At 36.7% G+C, this 5426-nt stretch overlaps 1 long non-coding RNA gene across 3 annotated transcripts; it reads right to left on the bottom strand.

Moving 5' to 3' along the window:
* Positions 1 to 1107: 1107 nt before the first annotated feature.
* LOC137242436 (uncharacterized) lies at positions 1108 to 5102 on the bottom strand. Of its 3 annotated transcripts, none has more exons than XR_010950243.1 (6): positions 4884 to 5102; positions 4550 to 4830; positions 4315 to 4497; positions 4126 to 4259; positions 2009 to 2393; positions 1108 to 1949 (listed from the first exon to the last, which is right to left on the bottom strand). It is a non-coding gene; the product is annotated as an uncharacterized lncRNA (long non-coding RNA). The 3 variants fall into 3 exon arrangements; XR_010950242.1 differs by having other exon boundaries at positions 4126 to 4276; positions 4339 to 4497; XR_010950244.1 differs by having other exon boundaries at positions 4126 to 4276; positions 4339 to 4487.
* Positions 5103 to 5426: the final 324 nt, after the last annotated feature.

Here is a 5426-nt window from a genome sequence, read left to right as displayed (position 1 = left end):
GTATCTAGCTTAGTTTTTCTTATTATATTTAATTGAGGACAATAGATATATCAGTTCAACTTAAGAAATTTTTAAAATATGTTGAGATTTGTCGCAATAAAATTTGAGGGGTAGTTTTATCAATCGTGCCCACTGTAGCTCTAATCGAGTTTTTCTTCTTATGCTTTGCACATATACCGTATTGAGTTTTGCAATATGGGGTTATTGCTGTATATATATATATATATATATATATATATATATATATATATATATATATATATATATGTATATATACGAATGGTATGTGCAAGTTTTGGCGGAAAATTATAACTTTTGGCGGGAAATAATAATTTTCTGAGGATCAAATTGCCTTACTTTTCCCGATTTTATATATATTTCTTGTGTGGGGTGTATTAAATCGCATTTAATACTCACAATTTTTTGGAAAATGGGTACTTATTGTGTCGCTGGTTCCTTAGTGGCGTCGAAGGACCACTGTTTAAGGGGTGGCAGGATAAATTTACCTTACCTCTTTTGGGATGTGGCTGAGTGAATGTGGGTACCGCTGGGTTGGTGATGTGTGGATGATGGTGATGGTGGCGGCGACAGTAGGCAACTTTTTCCAATTCTGCAATGCTGGCTGCAGTCCTTTAGTTGCACTGTAACTGTGGCGAATATTTCCCCACCAAGAGAAAGAACAAGGCACTTTGTGAATTTAACTTACTTTAAACAAACTATTTAATTCACGAGATTTCTTTTGATTATAGAAAGTACAGAGTCACACCCGAATGGTTAAAGGAATTCGAATAATACACTGTTTTACAATTTATATAAATTTTTGTGTCTAATATATTATACAAATATATCTTTAAAGAGATTTTACAAGATTTTTTGTGTCACACGCGGGATGGATAAATTCTTCGAATTAGAAGTAATTAAAAAGAAATGTCAACAAACATATATATATATATGTACATATGTACGTACATGTCAACTGTCAACTCATCGTTGGGGTTGCCAGAGGGGCGAAACGTGAACTCTTATACTCTAATAGATATAACTATAGATAAAATTCATGGATTTAACGTAATTCATGAGCCGTAAAGATAATAACTATACATCAAATAGTAATGTATAAAAAGGTTCAATGTACATATTTATATATATGTAACTTAGTTACGGTAATTATAAATAAGGTACATGTTCAAATTCAATATAAAAAATTCAGGTAAAATTCATGTTCTTTTAATTGGTTATAAAAATACGATGTTGATGGAGTTGGCTGTTGATGACTGCAATAGTCGCTCAACCAATCTTTTTAAAGCGAGCAGAAAATAATTTTAAGCTTTAGATAAAACTCCACTTATTTGAATAATCTACAACTTAAAGCTTAGTAGAAATTCAGATTAGGTTTACTCTTTTTTCAGATCAAGAATATTCAAAGGTGTCGTGGAATCCGATTGCTGTCGTAATTGATGAACTTAAAAATGTACGACTAGTAATTGAGTCAGACTTATTATTGTTCTAAATCTAATAATTCAAGCAATAATCCTCCAACCCTTAGCAGGAGTATTGATTGGTTTCAAATCTAATTTCGACAGCAATCGTATCACGACATACCTTATTATATATGCACACGAAATTGCAACTTAAATTAATACAGTTGATATAATGAAAAGTAAGTACTTTAATAATAACATAAAATCTCTTAATTTTTTGTTTTCCAATTGAAATCTTTTCCTGTGCAAGCACATAGCTAACCTGTGTTGGCAAAAGATATGATTATACTGTCTTCGATAGATAGTCGGACGAGCCGCTACTCGGCGAAGTAGAGATGACTGTTGTGTCGGTGGCTGCAGTTACAACAGCAGTTTCTAACTTTGCACCATCCGTACAGTGTGATGAATGCTTCACTGCCTTTTCCAATTGCTTGGCGCCAGCAATTTTTGCTGTTTGTAAAGCTTTAGCTGTAATACAAATAAATAGATGGGTTAAAGTGGTTTTCGTATGTTATTCAACAACTCACCCTATACCATCATCACAGCCTTCTCATCGATTTTGAATATATGTACTGTTTCAGTATTTAGACCCAGTTCGTTTGGTGCAATATTTTCGATTTGATGAATATGTATACTATCCGTTAGGCAGATAATTAGGTGCGTTCGATTCATTCATATACTGTGGGTATTTGAGCCGTAGACGCAATGGCAGATATTTTGATCCTTTTTGAAGTGTAACATTTGTAAACAGTTGGGTTTCTCTGCTGTTCTATCACCACTAGAGAGCTATTGAAGAAACGCTCGACCAAGATAATATGTTGCGATTTACGCGCATATATTTCTTCCACCTTGTCACAGTTATTGATGGAGAAAATGCGAAAGCCATATTTACCATCCAATACCGAAATGGAACTGTAGAGGAAGAAACATTTTATAAAATTTAATAAAATCAAAAAATGATAGTTGTGCTAAAATGGGGTAACGTATTGTATGTTAAAGTATAGCGAAGTCTCAGCGGCTTTGTCCTGGTCAAAATTGAGTTTGAATAGGTTTTATTCTTCCTTTTTAGAAACATGTACGAAGGTACCTGGTAAGATAATAAAAATCCTCAACGCTTTTATTGCAATAACTTAAAAAAACTCATATTCAAACTTCTGCTTAACTTCTACATATCAATAGCGACCTTTACCACCAGGAGTCACTATTGCTTCTACGCCTATGCTATTGTTTCCTACATCGATGAGCTTTGTAATAAAAAAAAACAGCTATCTCTCCAATATCTCCAGTTTTGTCGCCTCTCGAAACCTGATATTGTCACCGACCAAATCATCGGTGACCTTATATAAAACATGGCCGCGCCAAATGTCGACCATATGACATTACCCTACCGACTGTCTTACACCTTAAAATTTTGGGTGTGACTTTCGATCAGGATCTACATCTTGGAGAGCATGCACTAGTAATTGTAACGAAAATCCAAAGCTGTAATAAATATTTAATATAACTCGATAAATCGGCAGTACTTGGGGTAAATATAAATAGACGTATGCATGGTACGCGTCTCCGATATGGTCGCCAAGCCTAAAGGTTACTCACTGGAAGAAAATACAGGCCTGCCAAAATGCTGCCCCCAAAACCGCTACGGGCTGCCTTCTTATGTCCTCGGACACCACCTGCACAATGAAGCGAAAAAATTCCCAATAAAGGAAAGAAATGAAATGCTAACCAAACAGTTTCTGTAGAATACCCAAAAACCTGGGCATCCCAACAGACATCTGATTGTTGATCCAACACCGCTTAGGGGCTTAAAGAGTAATCTCCCTAAGCATTATGAGGAAATGCGACACCTGAGAACTCAGCCTTATGAAGCAAAAAACACAAGCAGGTCCTCAGTGAACTCCACAAACAGGCGTCGTACCTTTATTCTAGGAATGCCCGGTGAATCAAGTACTCAAAGAACAGTACCCAAAACTTGCGGAAGAGGAACGCATACTCCCCAGGGAAACGCGTGTCACTCTAGCTCAACTTCGTTCTGGATACTGTAACAGGTTAAAATCTTACCTATCCAGAATCAACCCCGACATACAAAATGTATGCCCCGCTTGCAATGTGTCCCCACATGACACCAACCATCTCTTTAATTGTAATGTGGAACCAACGCCTCTAATACCCCTTTAATTATGCTCTACCCCTGTTGAAACAGCAAGTTTCCTTGGACTCCCGTTAGAGGATATCGATGACAATTTGTGATCGGTCGCACTTATCAAGTGGGGCGAAGCACTGCTACAACAACAACAACCATCTCGGGAAAGATTAATATCATCACTTTAAACCTTCTAAGCCATCCCGCCCCACCCCCTATCCCCACGAGGAACTTGGGGTCGCCATTAAACATTACACTGAACGAGTCCACGGCGACGTTACGGGTCAGTTTAACGCCTTACAGGTAGTTGGCAAAAGAAACGGCATATACGACCAGAAGGCACTCGAAGACGATGCCTCAAAACTACAACCAAAAGCAATAATTATCATTTCACTGACACAAATTTTATAGTTTTTTCTTCCGGAGTTGGATACAATCTTTTCATAATATTACTTAACAATTTAAGATTAGACATTTTTTTCAATTTGTATTTTGACTTACCAGCAACAACAGAATCATGTTTAATTGTACGCCGCACAATCATTATAGCGTCATGTAACGAAGCTCAGTTTCTTCCAAAAATTGTTCGGCACCGCCACGTAAAAGCGATGTACATGTTCTAGCATTAACGCAACCTTTAAATAATTATAAACTATAAAAATGAAATTAATGTCAAACCCACTATCAAACCTTGGAAAATGTTGAAACGCTTACCACCAACCTGACGTTCTTCAAAGTAATCACATTGACCAAAGCACTTGAATTAATATCATTAGCTGTAGTCATAACAGCACCACCACAAGCTTTCATTCTACGTTTCCAATCTTCTTCTGGTACATGAACAGCACAGAACATATCACGATCTGCAAAATACTGTGTAGCAACATCAATTGGTAGTTTAAAAAACACAACATTGGCGCCTTACTTAGCTAATTTATTGTACAGTAGACGCCATTCAGCATCAACAGATTTCTGATACTCTTGGACATTGCTGTGGTAGAGCATTTTTCCAATAAAGCACTTTGTTGTTCCTTTGATTGGCGCTTCGACATGTACAGCCGTGTCATATTTTATCATGCATAATTGTAATGCTTTACGTAAAGCTTTAATGATGATACCTGCATGCAAGCCTTCCTCAACATATGGCTTAATTTGTTTTAAGATTTCACATGCTTAAAATACTACTGAAGTGGTGCCATCGCCGACCTGATAAGAGAAACATTTTTATTCTACACATTCTAATATAACAAAAAACTTACCTCAGCATTTTGATATTTGGCGATGTCTCCTAGAGTTTTACGGCTGGATTCACAATATCCAATAGTTTCATAATGGTTGCCCCATCATTTGAAATTGTGGCCTTACTACTAGAATCAACAATATGCTTGTCAATACTACGTGAACCCAATGTAGTGCCTACAGCGTCCACAATTGAATGCGAGGCATTGATGTTGGATATGAGTTGAGGTTTACCTTGAGAGCTATCGGTACCCGAACATTTTTTACACAAACACTCTTGTACCCAATACAAGTTCAGGACGTTCATATTTATCGACACGCTGTCCGGTGGGGCCCAAATGTTGGAAATATGCAGTTGGCACTGTTGAGAAAAAATATGGATCAATGAACACAAGTAAAAGTGAAAGATTTTATAATTCATTTAATAATTTGGGAAAAATTTAAACAACGTGACATCAGGACGGACAAGGCGACAGCTGTTTCGATTATACCTTGTAAATCTCTTCAAAGCCTTTTCTCCCGAGAGTGGGAGTCGAACTCGCACTCCTACGATAGTTGAAATG

The sequence above is a fragment of the Eurosta solidaginis genome, chromosome 2 (genome assembly GCF_040869045.1).
Source record: "Eurosta solidaginis isolate ZX-2024a chromosome 2, ASM4086904v1, whole genome shotgun sequence".
NCBI lineage: Eukaryota > Metazoa > Arthropoda > Insecta > Diptera > Tephritidae > Eurosta > Eurosta solidaginis.
Note: the sequence above shows the minus strand (reverse complement) of the source record. Positions and strands in the feature narration are given on the sequence as shown.